Genomic DNA, 12,935 nt, shown 5'->3' with positions numbered 1-12,935 from the left:
GGCAGATGTCCTCGAGCTAGGACTTAGTCGTGGAGCCATCGCAACTAGGAAGCTTGAAGGGGTTAAGCGGGACAAGGAACACGAGTGTTTATACTGGTTCGGCCCCTTACGGTGAAGGTAGAAGCCTATGTCCAGTTTGAGGTGGTATTGATTAGGGTTACGATCACCAGGGAGCTTAAACTGCTATGCCCGGCTCTCGATGAGATTGTTCTATCCCTAAATGGCTGCTGGGTCATCCCTTTATATAGGGAGGCTGACGCCCAGCAGCCCTCAGAGTCCCGGCCGGCTCATAAGAGCGCCCGGCTCGGACTCTCAATCATACTTGTCTTGCACTACAAGTTCTACCATAATAACGATTGTAACTACGGGCCTTAAGCCATATCCGGGTCTTAAGCCCATCTCTGGCCCACCATCTTCAAGCTTGACTCCGGGCTTCTGGTAATGACCATTAGAGTAACCCGGCCCCTCCTGGCGGGTGACTCTTAAGGTCTATATCCTCAACAGCCGGCAAGCGGTGGGCGATCTCCTTCGCCAAATATCCGGCCGCTCGGAGCTCAGTAATGTCTTCCTCCTTGACGGAGGAGACCATCCACTTGCCCTGACCACCAGAACCGGACATGGTTGCTTAAGTGGAAAGGAGATGAGAACTTGGGCGCTGGAGCTCGAGATCGGGAAGGCAGAGTGAAGGCGTCAGAAGAGGAAGAGGGAATCCTTATCCTCTTATAAAGGCAGCAAACATTAAACGCCTCCTAACTCGCCTTGAGATTCGCCTATTCCCAAGGGCTGTGCAAACGGCACGGTTGGGTTACCCATGCCTGCATTGATGAGAATCCCACAATAAGGGGACACGATCTCTGCTTCGAAAAAACATGCCAATAGCAACCGCGTCCCAAAACGTGGGATGGCAGAAGAAAAGCGGTTCGAAATTATAACCGGACAGACGCAACGTCGTGTTGTAGAGAAGCTTTAGACATATTAGATTCATACAAATATTATATTCTCTCTGTGGTTGTGTGTGGTGTATAACAGGTCCGGATACAATCATCACGTCCGAAGACTATCTTGGAGTTCAGGAAAAAGGGGAACCCGCCTTGCAATGCCGAAAACAATATGCGCGCTGGACTTCTCGTCATTGAAGCCAGGTTCAGGGGCTACTGAGGGAGTCCTGGATTAAGGGGTCCTCGGGCGTCCGGCCTATTATCCATGGGCCGGACTGATGGGCTCTGAATATGAAGGCCGAAGACTATACTCGTGTCCGGATTGGACTCTCCTTGGCGTGGAAGGCAAGCAAGGCGACCGATTATGAAGATTCCCTCTCATGTAACCAACCCCATGTAACCCTAGATCTCTTCGGTGTCTATATAAACCGGAGAGCATAGTCCGGATAGGACATTCATTACCATATATTCACATAGGCTAAACTTCTAGGGTTTAGCCATTACGATCTCGTGGTAGATCAACTCTTGTAACACTCATATTCATCAAGTTCAATCAAGCAGGAAGTAGGGTATTACCTCCATAGAGAGGGCCCGAACCTGGGTAAACATTGTGTCCCCCGTCTCCTGTTACCATCGATCTTAGACGCACAGTTCGGGAACCCCTACCCGAGATCCGGCGGTTTTGACACCGACAGTGATTACTATAAAAGTGGCACTAGTTGAAGCATAGATTCACAAATATAAGCATTCTAACTTCTTAATGGGAAAAGGTAGCAAGACTATTTCTAACCACCTGTTTGAAGGAATAAATAAGGAAACAACGGCTAATGTCAGAAAGGCATATATAGTTCTTTCTGAAAGAATGATCAATTCCTGACCGTTCCTCTTCTTTTAAGCATATTTTGTGCAGTTCAACTAAAATAAAATGCCATCACCGCCTTGACAATTCAGTGACACTGTAACAAAAGGAAATGACTTAACATTACATCATGATGTCAGGTATGTAGTCGACATGCATTAGACACAAACTTATAGACCTCCTCCAATAACATAATGAACATTAATTTTAACAAAGGTGTGACTAGCTTTACCGGGATAATTTGAGTTAACTCTACACCCTCTGTTCCTTAATATAAGACATTTTCACGGTTCAATTTAAAGTACCCAAACGTCTAGTATTTAGAAAAATAGGTAGTAGTTTTCTTGACCACATATCTGGGAAAGCTTGCCACACTTTATTTATGTCCATACGCTAATGCAACACCATTCGAATACTACAAATATACACTAATCCAGTGGCTAGTGCAACAGTAGAGTAGTTATTTTATTACAGGGTACAGTACAATGGTTTTACTGAACACATTTTAATAAACTCTAGCACTGGAAGATTTCTATAAGAATTAACAATACAAAATGTAAAGGTAACAATTTTCAGCATTGGTATACTAGTTGTGCATGAGCATTAAACCAAATAGAAAAGTCTGAAGGTAACCAGCATTAATAACTAATGACAGTATAAAAAAATTGCAAACCATGTACCTCCAAGGTAAATATCATTTCGAACTCTGGGGGACCTTAAAAATTGCAATCCCGATCTTGATAATCGATCAAACATAAAAACTTGATCGAACGTATCAAGAGAACAGCCGGAGGAGGAGGTGCCCACTCTTCACCTTTCCTCTTGTCTTCATAATTTTTTGTGCAGTTTAACCAAAATAAAATGACATCAGCGCCTTGGCATTTTGGTGACACTGTACAAAAAAATTAACTTATCTCATGAAAGTGAGGTATGTAATCTATAAGCATTAACAGTGCAAAAATCTGAAGGTAGTAACAAGTTTCATCGTTGGTATAGTGGATGTGCAACAGCATTAGAATGCCTTAGGTGAAAAATCTTTAATACATCCACAATCAACAGCTAACCCTGAAATAATCCAGTGACATTAAATGGCATTGCTTAAATTTATCGGTGGTTAACTCAAGAGGCCATCGTGCAATTCATGAACCTTTGGAATGAGTTGCAGCCGATCCAACTCACTCAGGCTCAAGATGATTCACTAACCTGGAGATGGACAAAGGATGGCCAGCTTTCCTCCAGCTCGGCGTTTGCTGCCACTCTTACTGCCAACATTAGGCCACCTTATGCGAAGCTGGCCTGGAGCTTGGATGCCCCTCCCAAATTTCAGTTCTTTGTCTGGCTGGCTGCTCAAGATCGATGTCTAACGGCGGATAACCTTGCTTAGGGAGGGTGTCTCCATAATCCGATGTGTCTGCTATGTCTACAAGAGCCTGAAACTGCGGCCCACCTGCTTACTTCTTGCTCTTTTGCGAAGGAAGTTTGGCACCTGACACTCTGCAAGCTGAACATGAGCCCGGCTATGGCGGCAATTCATGACGATTCCCTAGTTAGCTGGTGGCAGCGAACAAATGCTTCCATGGGAACGGAAAGAGCCAAATCTTGGAGATCAATTTTGGCCCTGGTTTGGTGGAACCTCTGGAAAGAAAGAAATGTTAGAACATTCAGAAATATTTCTTGTCGCCCCACGCAACTGTTTCTGAAGATTCAGGTCGAAGCAAAGGACTGGGTTGACGTTGGGCGTAAGCATGCAATGGCTCTTGTAGAGTGCCCCCTAGAACCAGACTGATGTACTTCTGATGTATCTCTAACCCCAATCCTCCTTCTCTAATCTTGTTTTTGTAACTGTTTATTTCTTCTATACGCAATGAAAAGCAGTGGACCTGCCTTTTCATTAAAAAAATATCGGTGGCATTAGATTGAGTGCGGCATTAGTTAAATGTGACATCACTTTAGCAGTAGCATTGCTTGACTTGACTGCTGGCGTTATACTTAGAGCAAAAAAGTGACAATAAGGATGTGCTTGGTTTAAGGGACATGCTAGGCCCATTTAGACAGTGGGCGCACCAGTACGATGTACCTCCACAGTCGCATAGAGTGGTGAGGGAGGTATGGTTGCTGTCGGTGTACAAAAGAAGGGGAGCACCTTTGTACCCATTTACCTGTGCACGGACAGTCGGAGCCACGCCCGTGGCCACACCAAGCAAAACAGGGGAGGTGAACCGAGGTAAAACCGAAGCCCAAGACAGCCAGAGCAACGCCAAGGCCGAGGCCACAAAAGAGCAGAGAGACGAAGCAGGTTCCCCCGGCAAGACCCTTGCCGGGGCAGCCTCCGCGGCCCCGGCAAGGCCCTTGTCGGGGCGGCTCGTCCAACACCAGCGGAGCGCACCACCCTTGAGCCCACGGTCTCCAACACCATCAACCACGTTGGGCCAGGGCTCGGGAGTCACCTCCATGGTGGCATGCAGATATTTGTGAAGACAAGGAATATTCAAGATCAGATGAGGATTAAAAGACAACGATCCTCGGCAAGATCCTTCCCGTGGGGAGCCACAAGACCCCCGGCAAGATCATTGCCGGGGACAGCAGCACGCCACGGCGAGGCCCTTGCTGGGCCACCCGGCAAGGCCTCGCCAAGGGCGCCAGCAGGGCCACCTCCAGGCCCGCACCAGCCAAGTCTCCACCGCCGTTCGCAAGTAGCTGCCAGCCCAACTAGCTAGGCAGGCACCTGCGTGGCAACATGCAGCTTCCAGGCCAACTCAGCATACGCCTGTGTGGCGGCATGCAGATCTTCGTGAAGATCCTACCACCGCGCCACCTCAGCTGCCTGCCTGCCTACATGGCGCCGCATGCGTCGCTAGCCAGGGCGCGTGTCGAAGCAAGGAGGAGCGGCGACGGACGGGACGGGCCTCGTTCCCGTCCCCAATAAAGCAAGGGGACACCTAAGCGATGCATTAAATGCATCTTGTCCTGTAATACGAGCGATAAGCTCGTAGCACTGTACGCCTTTCCACCTCCTGTGTGCCACTGTGGTAGCCCCTTTCGAATATAAAAGGAAGCCCATGGCGTACTGGAGAAGGATTCGGCTCTTTGAAACCACGCATCCACCATAGCTAGTTCGAGAGCTCAAGAACTCTCCGAAATACAGCCACCAAAGCAGGACTAGGGTATTACGCATCCTTGCGGCCCGAACCTGGGTAAACGATCCTTGTGCTGACTGCTGATCCTGTTCTTCTCACAACCCTGCGCCCCGGCAACCGTAGTAGGGATTCTTGTGATCCCATAGGTGTCGTTCCACACCGACATCTTTGGCATGCCAGGTAGGGGGCGCAATTGTGATAATCTGGTCTAGAAGTTAGCCTAGCATTTCTTCATTGCCATGGCTACCAAGAAGAAGACGACCACGGCGATCGGCTCGTCGGGGGCAGAACGGCCCGTGCCAGTATGGGCGAGCAGCGGCCCGGTCGCGGACAGAACCCGAGCCGCGGTCCGCGAGCACCAGCATCGCCCTGGCAGTCAGAGCCTGGCGAGCGGCGCCGTTCACGTGCCAGGCGATGGGCCGCACATCACCAAGTCTAAAGATGGGGCTGGGCCCCCCGCAGGCGGCGCGGGGCCCTCCAGGAGTGTCGTTGTGCCACCCGCGGGCGGCGCAGCAACCTCCAAGACGCCCACGCCGGCGACCACTGCGCGCCCTTCCCATGGTGTGCGCGACGAGCAGCATCACCACGCCGGTGACCCTGGGCACCGCCATGGGAAGAGCCCTGTGCGTCGTCCGCGGGATGAAGGAGTTCAGCATGCCCACCGAAGTGCTGACGAAAACGGCACGCAGCCGCTGGGTCGTGATGGAGTTCCTTCTAACGTGGTTAGAAGTCGAAGCGCGCCATGGTCCATGCAGCTATCGCTGCCACCCACACCAGCAGAAGCTTTGGCGCGCGCGCAGTTGCTCCTCGACTTCCCTCCTGCTGTGGAGAAGCTCGACGAGTGGAGGGCCACCATCCGGAGCCTCGTCGCCGTCGCCAACAAAGATGATCCGCGACCGGTGGGACCCTCAGGCCGGTGCTCCACTGAGCCACCACATGCCAGCGCTGGGAGGACCGGGGGTTCTGCGGTCACGGTGCATTCTCCTCCTCCTCGCCAGCCGCCGCGGGCGTCGGCCCATCGTGAAGACGCTTGTGATAACATATCTATAGCGTCTTCCGATCCGCGGACCCGCCGCGACCAGCGCCAAGTTCTTCGAGAACGAGCTCACGAAGATGCTCGAACCACTATTGAGCGCCGGCGTGATACACGCCACCAGTCGGACAAGCGGGCGGGACCCGCTATGGAGCACCCATCACCGGGGGCCTCCAGTGGCCTACCTTATGAGGTGGGCTGCCCGGCCTTTACTTGCGAGCTGCGGCAGTTCGAGTGGTCGTCCCACCGCACGTTCAAGCCCAACGTCAGCGAGAAGTACACTGGCAAGACCCATCCATCCGAGTTCCTCAGCATCTACACCATCGCGATGCAGGCTGCTGAAGCCCAATGTTATGTCTTGGTTGATGCACTTGCCCGCGGATTCCATTTCTTCTTGGTCGGATATGTGCCATGAGTTCGTTGGCGCCTTCACAGGAGGTCACCAAGCTCATGGCCGGGCCAGTGATCTGCATATCATCCCCCAGAAGGAAGGGGAAACCCTGCGCAAGTAAATCCAGAGGTTCAGTCGGGTGCAGTACAACATCCCCGACGTTCATCCCGCCGCTGTGATCAGCGCGTTCCATCAGAACGTGCGCAACCGCAAGATGCACGAAGAGCTGGCGATGACAAAGGTTAAGGATGTAGCCGAACCCGACGTTCTGGCTGATAGATGCGCCCGGGCTGAAGAGGGAAGGAAGTACCCCGGCGAAGACGCCGGCATGGAAACCGACTCTACCGACGAAGACGCCGCCGCCCCGACGAAGAAGGGCCAGCGTCGCAACAGGTCATGCAAGGGCAAGGCCGTACTTGCCATTGAGGGATCTAACGACACCAGCGCTGCCAAGAAGGTCAAGGCAGACGGCCCCGGCAAGGAGATTGCCGGGTGGGCCGCCTGCCGGGCCTTAGCAGCTGCCGACAAGCCAGGGGGCTCCGGCAAGCAGTACTTCAAGATCCACTGCACCAAGGGCCACGACCTCCAGAACTCCCGGCAAGTCGAGCAGCTTGCTGAAAAGCAAAAGGCCGAGTACGAAAGGCGGGACAAGGAGAAAGGTCAGGACGGTGCCGAGGGATCCGACAAGAAGCGTGGCGGCCAAGGAAGCCGCCCCGGCAAGGACAACCAGCATGAGAGGCCCGCCCGGGGTCGTGACAAGAGACAAGAAGACGATGATCACGACGAGGACGACGAGTCCCGTGAGCAAGAGTTCCAGAAGGCTACGGAGGCCATGTGCGTCGATGGTGGCGCCTCGCTGCATACTTCTCACCGCCAGCTCAAGCAGTGGGCGCGTGAGATTACAGCAGCGGAGCCGTCGTTCGACGCTCAGAAGCCGCTGAAGTGGTCCAACACGCCCCTCATCTTTGACACCGAGGACCACCCTGACCGCACAACCGCGGTCGGGTGTTTGCCATTGTTGGTCTCACCAATGATACGCAACCTCAAGGTGAACAAGATGTTGGTCGATGGCGGGGCCGGCCTGAACTTGATCTCGCCCGTCGTGATCAAAAGGCTGCAAATTCCTGATGGAGACCTCGAGGAAACGGGCACGTTTCAAGGGTTCAATCCGGGGAGGAGCCAGCCGAAGGGGAAGGTCACACTGCCCGTGACGTTTGGAGGAGAGTTGAACTACAGGACGGAGATGATCGTCTTCGACGTGGCCGAGGTCCCCTTGCCCTACAACGGAATCCTCGGCCGCCCGGCAATAGCCAAGTTCATGGCGGTGTCACACTACGCCTACAACATGCTAAAGATGCCTGGGCCGTTGACCATCATCTCCGTCCCCTCCGACAAGAAGGACGCCTTGATTTGCGCCGACCAACTCTACTGGGAAGCAGTTGCAGCAGCTGGCGTCAAGGCACTTGCTCCTGCCGCTGATGGCCCGGGAGGGAAGAAGAAGCCCGGTAAGACCTCTCACACCCACTCCGGCAAGCGCACCTCCTCGGAGTGTTGCGCTACCGTCGAGGATGTGCCAGAGAGCTCTACCGACAAGAGCAAGAAATCCGGAGCCGAGCCACCGCAGACCAAGAAGGTGTCCGTCAGGGAGGATGGCACGGGAGGGGCCTTCACCATAGGCTCCACCCTCGACAGCAAATAGGAAGGCGCGTTCATCAACTTCCTGCGGGCGAATGTCGACGTGTTTGCATGGAAGGCATCCGACATCCCCGGTGTTCCCAGGAAGGTGATTGCGCACCACCTAGCTGTCTGCCCTCATGCGCGGCCCGTCAAGCAGAAGGTCAGAAACCAGGCTCTGGAGAGGCAGGAGTTCATCACAGAGGACATCAGGAAGTTGGAAGCGGCAGGTTTGGTGAGAGGAGTGCTCCACCCGACGTGTTTGGCCAATCCGGTAGTGGTGCGCAAGGCAAATGGGAAGTGGAGGCTATGTATTGACTACATAGATATCAATAAGGCTTGTCCTAAGGACCCCTTCCCGTTGCCGCGCATCCACCAGATTGTTGACTCCACGGCCGGGTGTGATCTATTGTCATTCCTCGACGCCTACTCGGGCTACCACCAAATCTTCATGACAAGAGAGGATGAAGAGAAGACAGCATTCATCACCCCATGTGGTACGTATTGCTTTTTACGGATGCCTTTTGAGTTGAAGAGTGCTGGCTCGACGTTTGCAAGAGCAGTCCAAATTGGTTTGGAACCCCAGCTCCATAGAAATATGGAAGCATACATGGATGACATAGTGGTCAAAACCAAAGACGGGGCAACTCTTCTGCAAGATCTGGAAGAGACATTTGTCAACCTGCGCAAGATCAACCTTAAGCTGAACCCTGAGAAGTGTGTCTTCGGCATTCCGTCCGGCAAGCTTCTCGGATTCTTTGTGTCGCAGCGCGGGATCGAGGCAAACCCAGACAAAATCAAAGCTATTGAGCAGATTGAGGCGCCCAAGCGGATCAAAGATGTGCGTCAGCTCACCGGCTGCGCCGTCGCCATGAGCCGATTCATCTCCAAGTCCACCGAGCGTGCCCTTCCCTTTTTCAAAATCTTGAAGAAGGCAGGCCCAATGGAGTGGACCTAGAAGCCGAGGTGGCATTGCAGGATCTGAAGAAATACCTTTCCTCCACGCCAATACTGGTTGCGCCTAAACCACAAGAGCCATTGCTGCTGTATCTGGCGGCGACGAATCAAGTGGTTAGCGCCGCACTGGCGGCATAGAGGGAGGTCGACGAGGAGGCAGTGGCGACGGCAGAACCAGCGGATGGCAAGCCAAAGATCCCCCCGGCAGGGCCTGGTGCCGGCAAGGCAAGGCCCCCGACAGAGTTTGATGCCACCAAGGCAGTGCCCGCGCAGTCAAGTGAGGTGGTGCAGAAGAAGAAGATGATGCAGCACCCGGTTTACTTTGTCAGCTCCCTCTTGCAAGGGGCTAGGTCGAGGTACTCCGGTGTGCAGAAATTGCTCTTCGGCCTCCTTATGGCCTCGAGGAAGCTGCGTCATTACTTCCAAGCCCACAAAATCACTGTCGTCACCTGCCTCCCATTGCAACGGATACTGCATAACCCAGATGCGACCGGAAGGATTGTGGAACGGGCCCTGGAGTTGTCAAGTTTTGGGTTGAAGTTTGAAAGTACCTCGACAATCCAGAGCAGAGTCTTGGCGGAGTTCATTGCAGAATGGACCTCAACGCCCGACGAAGAAATCCAGGAGACCGCTCTCCCCGGCAAGGAAGTAGATCGCGACTGGATCATGTACTTTGATGGAGCTTTCTCGCTGCAAGGCGCCGGTGCCGGTGTGCTGCTTGTCGCACCCACCGGAGAGCACCTCAAGTATGTGATCCAGATGCACTTTCCCAGGGAGATGTCCACAAACAACACTGCTGAGTACGAGGGGCTGCTTGCCGGTCTCAGAATCGTGGCAGACCTCGGGGTGAAGAAGCTCATCGTCAGGGGTGACTCGCAGCTTGTCGTCTGGCAAGTCAACAAGGATTACCAGAGCCCATTTTTACGCCCAATATGTGATACTATCCTAAAGAGACTCGAAGGTCCCACCAAGGATAGAACCGCATATTGACATGCTTTTGCATGGTGGATACCATTACATCAACATTACATAATATATGGGGATACATACAAAAGGCACGAACGCCCCAAGAATACATCAACATCATACAAGAGATCAACATCCGACTATGAATGAAACACAAACAGAAACTCAAACAATATCCACCCTGCTAGCCCAGGCTGCCGACCGGAACCTAACCCAAGATCGACGAAGAGGAAGAAGAACTCCAACACGGGTAAACATCGCTCTCGCGTCATGATCATCGCATAACCTGTACCTGCAACTCATGTTGTAGTAATCTGTGAGCCACGAGGACTCAACATCCAATTACCATGGGTATCAAGACTAGCAACGCTTAATGGGTATGGAAGGGGTAAAGGGGTGAGGTTGCAGCACGACTAAGCAAAGCTATTGTGGCTAACTTACGAAACAAGAGCGAGAAGAGGAGCTAAGCAAACAGTCGCCAACTAGTAATGATCAAGAAGTGATCCTGAACTCCTACTTACGTCAAACATAACACAAACCGTGTTCTCCTCCCGAACTTCCTCGAAAAGAGACAATCACAGGTACGCACGCGGTTGGTGTATTTTAATAAAGTTTACTTCAAGTTTACTACAACCAGATATTAACAAATTCCCATCTGCCACATAACCGCGGGCACGGCTCTTGAAAGTTTATACCCTGCAGGGGTGTCCCAACTTAGCCCATCACAAGCTCTCACGGTCAACGAAGGATATTCCTTCTCCCGGGAAGACCCGATCTGTCTCGGAATCCCGGTTACAAGACATTTCGACAATGGTAAAACAAGACCAGCAAAGGCGCCCTATGTGCCGACAATCCCGATAGGAGCTGCACATATCTCGTGCTCAGGGCAACACAGGATGAGACATCCTACGAGTAAAACCAGCCCTCATGTTTCCCCGAGGTGGCCCTGCAGTCTGCTCGTTTCGGACCAACACTTAAAGAAGCATGGGCCCGGGGGGGGTTAAAATAAAGATGACCCTCGGGTTGGCCGACCCAAGGGAAGGGTAATAGGTTGTTAGGCAAATGTAAAACCAAGGTTGGGCCTTGCTGGAGGAGTTTATTCAAAGCGAACTGTCAAGGGGTTCCCATAACACCCAACCGCGTAAGGAACGCAAAATCAAGGAACATAACACCGGTATGACGGAAACTAGGGCGGCAAGAGTGGAACAAAACACCAGGCATAAGGTCGAGCCTTCCACCCTTTACCAAGTATATAGATGCATTAATTAAATATAAGAGATATTGTGATATCCCAACATAAACATGTTCCAACATGGAGCAATCTTCAACTTCACCTATAACTAGCAACACTATAAGAGGGGCTGAGCAAAGTGGTAACATAGCCAAACAACGGTTTGCTAGGGACGGTGAAAAAGGTTAGAGGTGGTTTCATGGTAATTTGGGAGGCTTGATAAACAAGTGGTTGGTAGCGCGACATAGCGATAGCATCGAGACAACTAGCATAGCAATGATAGTAATGAGATCCAAGGTGACGGTCATCTTGCCTGAAATCCCGCTAGGAAGAAGAACGAGTCCATGAAGTAGATGAAGCAACGTAGCCGAACGAATCCTCACAATCGCAACGTTAAAAGAACTATCGAGAAGAAGAAGCACCGGAAACAAGCAAACAACATGGTAAACAACCATCACATAAACATGGCATGATGCACAATCAAGTATGATGCATGTCCGGTTTAAAGATTCATGGCAAGAGATGATGCATAATAAAACTACCTATCTAGGCAAGTTTAAATGAGGCCGGAACAACAAATAACAATTCCGGAAAATCCTCATATGCATATTTCGAATTTGGTACTGTTCTGCTCTATACACAATTTTAATGTTGTTAAACAGCCAAATAAAATACAGCAAGTTAATCTATGCATTTTTCTACCCCATTTACATATAAAGTTTATTAAATTTGGAGCTACGGTTATTTAGATATGAATTAAACCATTTTAGAAAGTCATTTATGCAAATTAAATCAAATAGCAATTTGAACATTTTTAAACATGGATGGAAGTTGCATAATGTTAAAGAACATGAAAATCTGAGCAAGATGCATATATGACATGTTTCATTTGGATGCATGGGTACTTAGATATGAGCATTAGAAAATAGTGGCAAAACCGTAATTATGCAATGCACTGGAAAATAACGAAATCCACACGCAGAGGAAAAAAATGCACACGCCAGAAGCATTAGAGTGCAGCGGCCCAGAAGTGGAATCGGGCCCAACCGGCTATGTGTGTGTGTGTGCTCGAATTAAAACACAGAAGCAGGGATAAAAAGAAATCGGGAGAGCCATGGATCGAACCCTGAACCTCCTGGAATTGGAGTGGCTGCGCTAGCCAGTTGGATGGATCAGTGCCAGTGTTCAACTATGGGCTCGACTTCATGTGAAATAGGAAAAGGGCTGCTACTCTGTGTAAGCAAAAAAATTATAGAACAAATGGAGCAACCGTGGGGATTTGGTCTCTGGTCACCCGGGTGCAAACCTGGTAGTCTAACCAGTAGAAACAGAAGTGCACTTATGACAAATCGCATAAAAACTCTAACTGAACCAACAGTCCGAGCGAACCAGACAGAAAAAAGATGAAAAAGAAACACGACAAAATAACAGGGGCGCCTGGGATTTGATCCCCAGACCCCTCAGTAGGATAGTGACTACTCTAGCCACTGCTAGCTGTCTCCTTGTGATACAAACGGAGATCGGCGGAACAAATAGCATGTGCGCATCGCGACCAGGACCAAAACTAAAGCGTGCGCAAGGGCGGGGACTCGCCGGCGACGGGAGCCAACAGCAATAACTGCCATGGTTGCAGAGGACCGGCGGGGGTGCAGAAATGTGCCATGGTGCGTGTGGTGGCGCAGCAGATGCGAGGGTGCGTGTGCAAGGTGCCGAGCAGAGGAGCTAATGAAGCTGCTACCATGGCGTTCA

The sequence above is a fragment of the Triticum aestivum genome, chromosome 1D (assembly GCF_018294505.1).
Source record: "Triticum aestivum cultivar Chinese Spring chromosome 1D, IWGSC CS RefSeq v2.1, whole genome shotgun sequence".
NCBI lineage: Eukaryota > Viridiplantae > Streptophyta > Magnoliopsida > Poales > Poaceae > Triticum > Triticum aestivum.
This window is presented reverse-complemented; position numbering follows the sequence as displayed.